This window comes from Tachypleus tridentatus, chromosome 2, assembly GCF_004210375.1.
Source record: "Tachypleus tridentatus isolate NWPU-2018 chromosome 2, ASM421037v1, whole genome shotgun sequence".
Lineage (NCBI taxonomy): Eukaryota > Metazoa > Arthropoda > Merostomata > Xiphosura > Limulidae > Tachypleus > Tachypleus tridentatus.
This window is the reverse complement of record NC_134826.1, coordinates 127,018,235-127,029,449: the sequence shown is the minus strand read 5'-3', so window position 1 is coordinate 127,029,449 and position 11,215 is coordinate 127,018,235. Positions and strand designations below refer to the sequence as shown.

Below are 11,215 nucleotides of genomic sequence, written 5' to 3'. Positions count from 1 at the left end.
TGCCTTTATGTTATAGCCAACTAATGTTATGAGAGAATTATGGTTGTAAGGTAACACTATCAATTGGAGAGAGAAATCAAGTCCACTTGTACAATTGAAGTGCCTTATTTGGAGTTCACGGTATTTTGACCCTATGCAGACCAAACTCATTCAAATGAAAGTTGTAGGACTAAACACAGCCTAGTAGAAGCACCGACAGTGACTTTGTCTATGCAAATTTGTACATTTTTTTTTTTTTCTGTTTTGGTGCAGAAATAAAGATTTTGCTCATTTCGTCCGGTATCCTTATTTCACATACACTAAGAAACTTAGTCAGTTTTTAAAAGTAGTTATCCATATACTTCGCAACCAAATCAACTTTATTAGCAAGCTTAACTGAGCGATGCTTGTAAGTTTACCTGTCAAAATAATGAATTTTCAGAAAGTAAGACAATTCTCTGTTATAAGATTATGTTTAATATTTATCAAGCAGATTATTACAGAATATCAACTGTGGTTTTTTCGTTGAATCAGTTATGATATAATAAAAATCTAACTCCTCAAGCAAGACAGTGTCGCTCAAGGTGCTTAAGAGAAACTCAGTAAAGAACATCCGTTAACCTGAAGATAACCCAAAGAAGGTTGAAACGTTGTTCTCTACTTTATTTTAATAAGTTTTAATACCCATACCAGTCGTCTTGAGATACATCACTCAAGAACAAATAGGCATGTTAGATTGTTTTGGATTAATAAAAAAGAGACAATTTTTTATTTATAAGAACTCATGCCTGTAATAAATTACTCAATTATTAAGCCCATGATGCTTATGCTCTCTATTTTAAACGCGCAAAATAAAGTTACCGGTAATATGTGTACATTTAGTGTATTGTGCTGCCATCTGTAGTTATAAGAATGAACGTAAGGATAATACCTTCTCTTTTGCACTCGCAGATGGAATTGTTTGTTTGTGTTGGAATTTCGCACAAAGCTACTCGAGGGCTATCTGTGCTAGCCGTCCCTAATTTAGCAGTGTAAGACTAGAGGGAAGGCAGCTAGTCATCACCACCCACCGTCAACTCTTGGGCTACTCCTTTAACAACGAATAGTGGGATTGACCGTCAAACTATAACGCCCTTACGGCTGGGAGGGCGAGCATGTTTAGCGCGACCGGGATGCGAACCCGCGACCCTCAGATTACGAGTCGCACGCCTTTCGCACTTGGCCATGCCGGGACCCGCAGATGGAAACTCCTCTTTGTTTGGTTTTTGTAAACATTTTTCTTGTTATGTCGTTCTAGCTCAATGTAATTTGCAACCATAAAACAAAAAAAAGATATTTCTGTTGAAGTGGTTTTGTGTTGGTCATACGTGTGTAACATACTGATATGTTGTGAGACACGTGTGTCTAAAGTACTTCCAGCTTCTCTTATATGTGCGTCTCCACATATATTACAAAGATTTGATAAACGAAGTTTTTCGCGTGACACGTTTGTTCCACGGCGTTTTCTCTGGCGTTTCATGTTTTATCTGTTTTTTATGTTATGTTGGTTGTCAGTTGATACTGTTTAATGACTTTACGAATCTCGGTTCTGATTACGTTGTTATTGAAAGGAATGTTCATTGCGGATATTTGCGTATGTTTGTTGCTGTTGTTGGAGAGTTATTGTTTTCTGTGGTTTCGAAACGCTGGCACTGTAATATTCGTTGTATCAGTTTCACAGTAGTAATGTATTAAAATCATTTTGCGCTGTTTGAATGGCATTCTGAGTGGAATAATTTCGATTTGTTGTCTTTAATTCTCAAATTATTGTTTCCATTTTAACTCGTTCTGGATGGTGTAATTTATTATGAAGAAATATCTGATTATTATATTCTTTCAGGGCGGTAGATCCTATGGGGATGGGGAATACATCCCCCCCCTTCATTTCAGGTAGGGGATATGGTGTATACAATCATCCCCCATACAGTTTGGTCTGTTGAATTGTTTATTGCATTACAGGCCTACAAATTGTGTGTTTGTTCTTGTGATTCTCGTGTTCTTACCAATCGATTTACATAATTAGGCCTAGATGTAGAATTTTTCAGTAGCCGAAATGTACATCTTTAATATAGGCGTTCTTATAAGCTTTTCGATCTAAGCGATAGTTTGTAAGTATTAGTCAGAAGGCCTAAGTATACATGCAAGGCTTGGAAGCACTATCACAGAATCTACGTACGTCTTGTACGTAGTGTAAGATTAAGTAAAATTTTCATCACAACAGATTGAAGAGAGCGTGAAATTCGAAAATAATATTCTCAAGTGAAAACTTCTGTTATCTAGATCTCGCAGGCGATTTGCAGCTTGTAGCTGCGTCAATCTTATGTGTATATTGTGCGGTTTTCCTTCGCTATTTGTTCTTATGGATGTCTAATCGGTTTTATTGTCGAACGCCTTACTCTCCTTAGCCGGCGAAGGTGCTGACCATAGTGTATATTTAGTGTACAGTTAACGACAGGTTCGGGCCGCTCGGAACCAGACGCGCCTTACATCGCCCCTCTCCGCTCCCTTTACTTTGAGCTTCGATTTTACAACAGGGCTCATATCATCGAGACGGACATCTCATACCACGACAGAAAGCAAAATCTCAAAATATCTTTTCTAGGGCAAGTGGTTTGATAAGTTCCCATGGGTGCACTTCTACAATCAGACTCAAAAAGTCATATGCTTTCATTGTGCCAAGGCGTAAAATAGAGGTCTTTTTTACAGGGAAATTGGAGAGGCCAGTGGAGTATACCTTCATATCCACCGGTTTTTGCAACTGGAAAAAAGGCAAACAGAAATTCAACGAACACCAATCCTCCTCTCCCTACAGATTCACTATATCTCCAGAAGGTTTACTTGATGTAACTCCAGTGATTGTCTAGCTACATGATGGAAAAATGAAGCAGCAGGAAGAATGCAAAAGAAGTCTAGCGAAAAGATTCAGAAGTTTACGTTTCTTACTGCGTCAAGGTTTATCATTACGTGGACATACTGATACGTTTGGAAACTTCCTGCAGTTAATGAAGCTCCTGGAAGAGGAAGAATCTACTTGTTAAAGAAAAGCACATTCGCATCACCCCAGGCTCGGAATGAAATAATGGAGACGTTCAGCAATCAAATGCTGAGGAACATAGTACACGAAGTGCAGCAAAGTATAATCTTTGCATTAATGGTTAATGGCACTCAAGATGTTACAGGTGCCGAATGGGAAGCAATATGCGTACGATACGTAGATGAGAACCTTCCTTGACGTCCACGAGAAATTTCTTGGTTTGTACAGTGTTTCCAATACACCTGGTGAAACAATATCCTCGAACATACTTGATGTACTGACTGGACTCAATTTACAACAGTCACGATTAAGAGCACAAACGTATGATGGAGCCGCTAACATGAGTGGTGCGTACAGTGGATGCCAGGCAAAAGTAAAAGAGAAGCAACCGTCAGCTTTGTTTTTTCACTGCGGAGTACACAAGGCTAATTTAATAATGCAACATGCAGTTGAAGGTTGTGAATGTATTCGAGATTCTATCCAGTGGGTACATGAACTTGGTGTCTTGCTTCAGAGGTCAGGTAAATACAAGACAATCTCTGAAAATATTGTATCGTCAGACAGCCACAATGGTCCAGTTAAATACATCCGCCCAATGTGTTCAACACGCTGGTTGTGACGCCTATCTGCAATTACATGTGCTAATGATCACTACAGTGACATTGTTGATTCTTTGTCTGAATTAGCAAATGAAAAATCAGATGTATCAGTGAAAGCACGAGGTCTGCTGGACAGATTTGACAAAGAAAAGACAGTTTTAGGATTGTTGATGGCTCAGCATTCATTAGCTGTATTACAGGATCTAAACTGTGCATTCCAAGCACAATCAGCGAATATATCTGACATGATTGAAACCTCTGCAATGACAGTTGAGCAATTGCGGGTATTGCGAACAGAGGAAAATTACAACAAGATATTTCATGAAGCTGAGAAAAAGGTAACTTCCCTTGATCTGGTGCCTATTGAAATACCACGCATTCGCAGACTCCCCAGAAGGATAACAGGTAATGGCTCAGCACACCATTCTGCAACAGCTAGAGATTACTGCAGAAGCTAATATATTGAATTTGTAGACGCAGTCATAGAACATCTGACCACTACATTCAATGCAGACAACAATGACATGAGGCAATACCTGGCACTTGAGAACATGATCAAATCTGGCAAGATTGACAACTCGGTTATAAACTTCTATATTGAAATCTCTGCACAACGGCTCGAGTTTCATTTGCTCATGTTCAAAGTAACTTCAAAAGCAGTATCTCTGAAAGGTGCGGATGATGCTTAGTGTAAAATGTATGAAACAAGCCAGCAGATGTTAAACGAAGTGTTTCTTCTCAAGAAAATTTTGCTTGTATGTCCAGTATCCAGCTACAAATGTGAACGCAGCTTTTCTCATTAAGACGGTTAAAGACGTGGTTAAAGTCAACTATGTCTCAGTGCTGCCTGAACCATGTGGCAGTTTGTCACACTCACAAAGATGAGGTGGCAGGATAAATATAGAAGAGATTATGAAAGAATTTATAAACAGATCATCACAAAGGAGGTCAACGTTTGGGAACATGTAGACTAGAGGACCAATGAATAATTATGTGCTACATTGTATTAATGTGTAATTTTCAAGAGTTCGCAAAGACATTTTAATTATTTTTATCAAACAACATTTTCGGTAGATATAAACTTATCAAGGGTAATTACTAATTTTATTAATATTTGAAAATGTAATTCATGCAATGAAAGTTATAAGTAACCTTGTCAAGTATAATGGCCATCTTTTATACTGTGCAGGAATAAATTCATGTGGCAGCAAATTTGTGACACATTTGTCTTTATTCTGTTAACATTTTGAAAATTGCTCACAAGACCTCACTTACACAAACCTACATGGAAAACGTGAAGTATCGTAGCAACACGATTACTCTGTGACTGTATATTTACATCTTTCAGGTTCTCGTAATTAGAGATTACCAATTTGCAAATTGAACAGTCCACATAAGTTGTTGCAAAAATCATCCCCACCCCCATGAGGTGTAAAAACTCTACGCCCCAGGATTCTTTGTTATGTATAAAGCTTCGTAATTGTCTGTATTGGATTTTTATTGCTACGTCTAAGAATGTTAAGTATCTTTCTTGGTTGGGTAGTTTAAGTGTTATCGTGGCTAATAAGTAAAGGTTTTTAGAAAGTAGTGAAGTATTCTAGTGCTTCTATTGCAACTATAATCATATCCTTAGTGACGCAATTGGTTAGCGCACGGTACTGATAAGACAGTACTTGTGGGATATGCTGGTGTTGTGAGTTCGATCCTCACCTGCGGAATAAACATTTTGTTCTCTACCTCGTTTTCACGTAGGCAAAGCATTTCAATTGAAATTCACGAAATGATATTTTGGCCCGGCATGACCAGGTGGTTAAGACACTCGATTCGTAATCCGAGAGTCGCGGGTTCGAATTCCCTTCACACCAAACACATCATGGAGGCCTTATAAGGAGACTATCAATCCCAATATTCGGTGTTAAAAGACTAGCACATGAGTTATTGTGGACTGTGATACTAAATTAAAGACGGCTGGAGCAGATAACCGTCATGAATCTTAGCGCGAATTACAAAACAAATCGTTTCGGAAATATGCCCTCGATATATCTCTACCATATTTCTGTTATTAAACCTTTGTTTTATCTATATGTATCAAGAGTTTTGATTTCTCGTGTCACTGCTGCACTGTTATCTTTTGCAACTCCTTTGTTTGGTTTGTACAAAGTGTATAAAATAACTGTTGTGTGAGACAAATATAAGTATTGTGTGGGTGGTTTCTAATGTGATGTTTGCTGGAAAATGTCTTGATCCTCGTATACACTAAACATCCTCGCCCTTTCAGTCGTGGGGTCGTTATAATGTGACGATCAGTTGCAATATTAGTTGATAATAGAGTAGCCAACAGTTGGCGGTGGGTGGAGACGAATTGCTGCTTTCCCTCTTGTGTGTGTGTGTGTTTTCTTTAGCAAAGCCACATTGGTCTCTCATCTGAGTCTACCGAAGGGTATCGAACCCATGATTTTAACGTTGTAACTCCGTAAACTTACCGGTGTATTAGCGGAGGAATTTCCCTTTAGTCATAAACTAATGATGGACGGCTAGCGCGAATAACCCTGGGGTAGCTCTGCGCGAAATTCAAAAACAAACAAACAAACAAATATATTTTAAATATTTTTTGTCTTAACTGACGTTTTTCCTTTGCAGTTTCGTTAGTGTTAATATACACAACCGTTTATTATTAGAATATTCGTTAAATTGTTAACACTCTAGTATTATAGCACAGTTATAACACTAACCATACAGCTGTACTAACATATTACGTATATGACTATTTTATAAGATATAAACATAAAAAGATTTACAATATATTTTATGATTAGTTAAAAACACATAACCAGAAAATACAAGATCTTAAGGAACAGAAGTAACTTGAAAGGATATAAAGTATACTTAAGGGTTAAAAACGAATTGTGAGACTGTGTGATATTCCCCAGTATGCAAGTGTTAATCTGAAAGTAATAGTGTCAAGTGTATCGGTGTAATGTATTGTTTTTGAATGGTGGTTTAGTTACATATGCCATCAAGTGTCTCTATTCATCTACGGATTATATTCTTTAATAAGTATAGTTTCCATATTTTTTCTTTTTAAAATCCTTCGTATTTTGTAAGGTATAAATTTAAAATGGGTTTTCTGTGTTTTTTGTGTTGCCTGTCTATGCAACAAGTGTTTCTGTTGATGTGGTTTTGTGTTGGTCATGCGTGTGTAACATACTGATGTGTTGTGAGACACGTGTGTGTAAAGTACTTCCAGCTTCTCTTATATATGCGTCTCCACATATATTACAAAGATTTGATAAACGAAGTTTTTCGCGTGACACGTTTGTTCCACGGCGTTTTCTCTGGCGTTTCATGTTTTATCTGTTTCTTATGTCATGTTGGTTGTCAGTTGATACTGTTTAATGACTTTACGAATCTCGGTTGTGATTACGTTGTTATTAAAAGGAATGTTCATTGCGGATATTTGCGTATGTTAGTTGTTGTTGTTGCAGAGTTATTGTTTTCTGTGGTTTCGAAACGCTGGCACTGTAATATTCGGTGTATCAGTTTCACAGTAGTAATGTATTAAAGTCATTTTGCGCTGTTTGAATGGGATTCGGAGTGGAATAATTTCGATTTATTGTCTTTAATTCTCAAATTATTGTTTCCATTTTAACTCGTTCTGGATGGTGTAATTTATTATGAAGAAATATCTGCTTATTATATTCTTTCAGGGCGGTAGATCCTGGGGGGATACATCCCCCCTTCATTTCAGGTGGGAGTATGGTGCAAACAATCATCCCCCCTACAGTTTGGTCTGTTGAATTGTCTTATTGCATCACAGGCCTACAAATTGTATGTTTGTTCTTGTGATTCTCATGTTCTTACCAATCGATTTACATAATAAGGACTAGATGTAGGATTTTTCAGTAGCCGAAATATACATCTTTAATATAGGCGTTCTTATAAGCTTTTCGATCTAAGCGATAGTTTGTAAGTATCAGTCAGAAGGCCTAAGTATACATGCAAGGCTTGCAAGCACTATCACAGAATCTACGTACGTCTTGTACGTAGTGTAAGATTAAGTAAAATTTTCATCACAACAGATTGAAGAGAGCGTGAAATTCGAAAATATTACTCCCAAGCGAAAACTCCTGTTATTTAGATCTGGCAGGCGATTTGCAGCTTGAAGGCTGCGTCAATCTTATGTGTATATTGTGCGGTTTTCCTACGGTATTTGTTCTTATGCATGTCTAACCGGTTTTATTGTCGAACACCTTACTCTCCTTAGCCGACGAAGGTGCTGACCATAGTGTATATTTAGTGTACAGTTAACGACAGGTTCGGGCCGCTCGGATCCAGACGCGCCTTACATCGCCCCTCTTTGCTCCCTTTAGTTTGAGCTTCGATTTTACAACAGGGCTCATATCATCCAGACGGTCATCTAATACCACGACAGAAAGCAAAATCTTAAAATATCAACTTCTAGGGCAAGTGGTTTGATAAGTTCCCATGGCTGCACTTCGTCAATCAGACTCAAAAAGTCTTCTGCTTTCATTGTGCCAAGGCGTAAAAAAAAGAGGTCTTTTTTACAGGGAAATTGGAGAGGCCAGTGGAGTATTCCTTCATATCCACCTCTTTTGCAACTGGAAAAAAGGCAAAACCGAAATTCAACGAACACCAATCCTCTTCTCCCCACAGATTCGCTATATCTCCAGAAGGTTTACTTGATGTAACTCCAGTGATTGTCTAGCTACATGATGGAAAAATGAAGCAGCAGGAAGAATGCAAAAGAAGTCTAGCGAAAAAATTCAGAAGTTTACGTTTCTTACTGCGTCAAGGTTTAGCATTACGTGGACATACTGATACGGTGGGGAACTTCCTGCAGTTAATGAAGCTCCTGGAAGAGGAAGAACCTACTTGTTAAAGAAAAGCACATTCACATCACCCCAGGCTCGGAATGAAATAATGGAGACGTTCAGCCATCAAATGCTGAGGAACATAGCACACGAAGTGCAGCAAAGTAAAATCTTTGCATTAATGGTTAATGGCACTCAAGATGTTACAGGTGCCGAATGGGAAGCAATATGCGTACGATACGTAGATGAGAACCTTCTTTGACGTCCACGAGAAATTTCTTGGTTTGTACAGTGTTTCCAATACATCTGGTGAAACAATATCCTCGACCATACTTGATGTACTGACTGGGCTCAATTTACTACAGTCACGATTAAGAGCACAAACGTATGATGGAGCCGCTAACATGAGTGGTGCGTACAGTGGATGCCAGGCAAAAGTAAAAGAGAAGCAACCGTCAGCTTTGTTTTTTCACTGCGGAGCACACAAGGCTAATTTAATAATGCAACATGGAGTTGAAGGTTGTGAATGTGTTCGAGATTCTATCCAGTGGGTACATGAACTTGGTGTCTTGCTTCAGAGGTCAGGTAAATACAAGACAATCTCTGAAAATATTGTATCGTCAGACAGCCACAATGGTCCAGTTAAATACATCCGCCCAATGTGTTCAACACGCTGGTTGTGCCGCCTATCTGCAATTACATGTGCTAATGATCACTACAGTGACATTGTTGATTCTTTGTCTGAATTAGCAAATGAAAAATCAGATGTATCAGTGAAAGCACGAGGTCTGCTGGACAGATTTGACAAAGAAAAGACAGTTTTAGGATTGTTGATGGCTCAGCATTCATTAGCTGTATTACAGGATCTAAACCGTGCATTCCAAGCACAATCAGCGAATATATCTGACATGATTGAAACCTCTGCAATGACAGTTGAGCAATTGCGGGTATTGCGAACAGAGGAAAATTACAACAAGATATTTCATGAAGCTGAGAAAAAAGGTAACTTCCCTTGATCTGGTGCCTATTGAAATACCACGCATTCGCAGACTCCCCAGAAGGATAACAGGTAATGGCTCAGCACACCATTCTGCAACAGCTTGAGATGACTGTAGAAGCCAATATATTGAATTTGTAGACGCAGTCATAGAACATCTGACCACTACATTCAATGCAGACAACAATGACATGAGGCAATACCTGGCACTTGAGAACATGATCAAATCTGGCAAGATTGACAACTCGGTTATAAACTTCTATATTGAAATCTCTGCACAACGGCTCGAGTTTCATTTGCTCATGTTCAAAGTAACTTCAAAAGCAGTATCTCTGAAAGGTGCGAAGGATGCTTCCTGTAAAATGCATGAAACAAGCCAGCAGATGTTAAACGAAGTGTTTCTTCTCAAGAAAATTTTGCTTGTATGTCCAGTATCCAGCTACAAATGTGAACGCAGCTTTTCTCATTAAGACGGTTAAAGACGTGGTTAAAGTCAACTATGTCTCAGTGTCGCCTCAACCATGTGGCAGTTTGTCACACTCACAAAGATGAGGTGGCAGGATAAATATAGAAGAGATTATGAAAGAATTCATAAACAGATCATCACAAAGGAGGTCTACGTTTGGGAACATGTAGACTAGAGGACCAATGAATAATTATGTGCTACATTGTATTGATGTGTAATTTTCAAGAGTTCGCAAAGACATTTTAATTATTTTTATCAAACAACATTTTCGGTAGATATAAACTTATCAAGGGTAATTACTAATTTTATTAATATTTGAAAACGTAATTCATGCAAGGAAAGTTATAAGTAACCTTGTCAAGTATAATGGCCATCTTTTATACTGTGCAGGAATAAATTCATTTGGCAGCTAATTTGTGACTCATTTGTCTTTATTCTGTTAACATTTTGAGAACTGTTCACAAGACCTCACTTACACAAACCTGCATGGAAAACGTGAAGTATCGTAGCAACACGATTACTCTGTGACTGTATATTTACATCTTTCAGGTTCTCGTAATTAGAGATTACCAATTTGCAAATTGAACAGTCCACATAAGTTGCTGCAAAAATCATCCCCACCCCCATGAGGTGTAAAAACTCTACGCCCCAGGATTCTTTGTTATGTATAAAGCTTCGTAATTGTCTGTATTGGATTTTTATTGCTACGTCTAAGAATGTTAAGTATCTTTCTTGGTTGGGTAGTTTAAGTGTTATCATGGCTAATAAGTAAAGGTTTTTAGAAAGTAGTGAAGTATTCTAGTGCTTCTATTGCAACTACAATCGTATCCCCAGTGGCGCAATTGGTTAGCGCACGGTACTTATAAGACAGTACTTGTGGGATATGCCGGGGTTGTGAGTTCGAGCCTCACCTGGGGAATAAACATTTTGTTCTCTACCTCGTTGTCACGCAGGTATAGCATTTCAATTGAAATTCACGATCTGATATTTTGACCCGGCATGACCAGGTGGTTAAGAGACTCCACTCGTAAACCGTGAGTCGCGGGTTCGAATTCCCTTCACACCAAACACGCTCTCCCTATGAGTCATGGAGGCTTTCTAAGGAGGCTATCAATCCCAATATTCGTTGTTAAAGGACTAGCACATGAGTTGTTGTGGACTGTGATACTAAATTAAAGACGGCTAGAGCAGATAACCGTCATGAATCTTAGCGCGAATTTCAAAACAAATCGTTTCGGAAATATGTCCTCGATATATCTCTACCATATT

General features: G+C 38.4%; 1 non-coding gene across 1 annotated transcript; it reads left to right on the top strand.

Annotated features, from left to right (window-relative positions):
- The first annotated feature begins 10,773 nt into the window (after positions 1 to 10,773).
- Positions 10,774 to 10,865, top strand: TRNAI-UAU (transfer RNA isoleucine (anticodon UAU)). Its single transcript is given in 2 exon segments — positions 10,774 to 10,811; positions 10,830 to 10,865. It is a non-coding gene; the product is annotated as a tRNA-Ile (tRNA).
- The last annotated feature ends 350 nt before the right edge of the window (positions 10,866 to 11,215 follow it).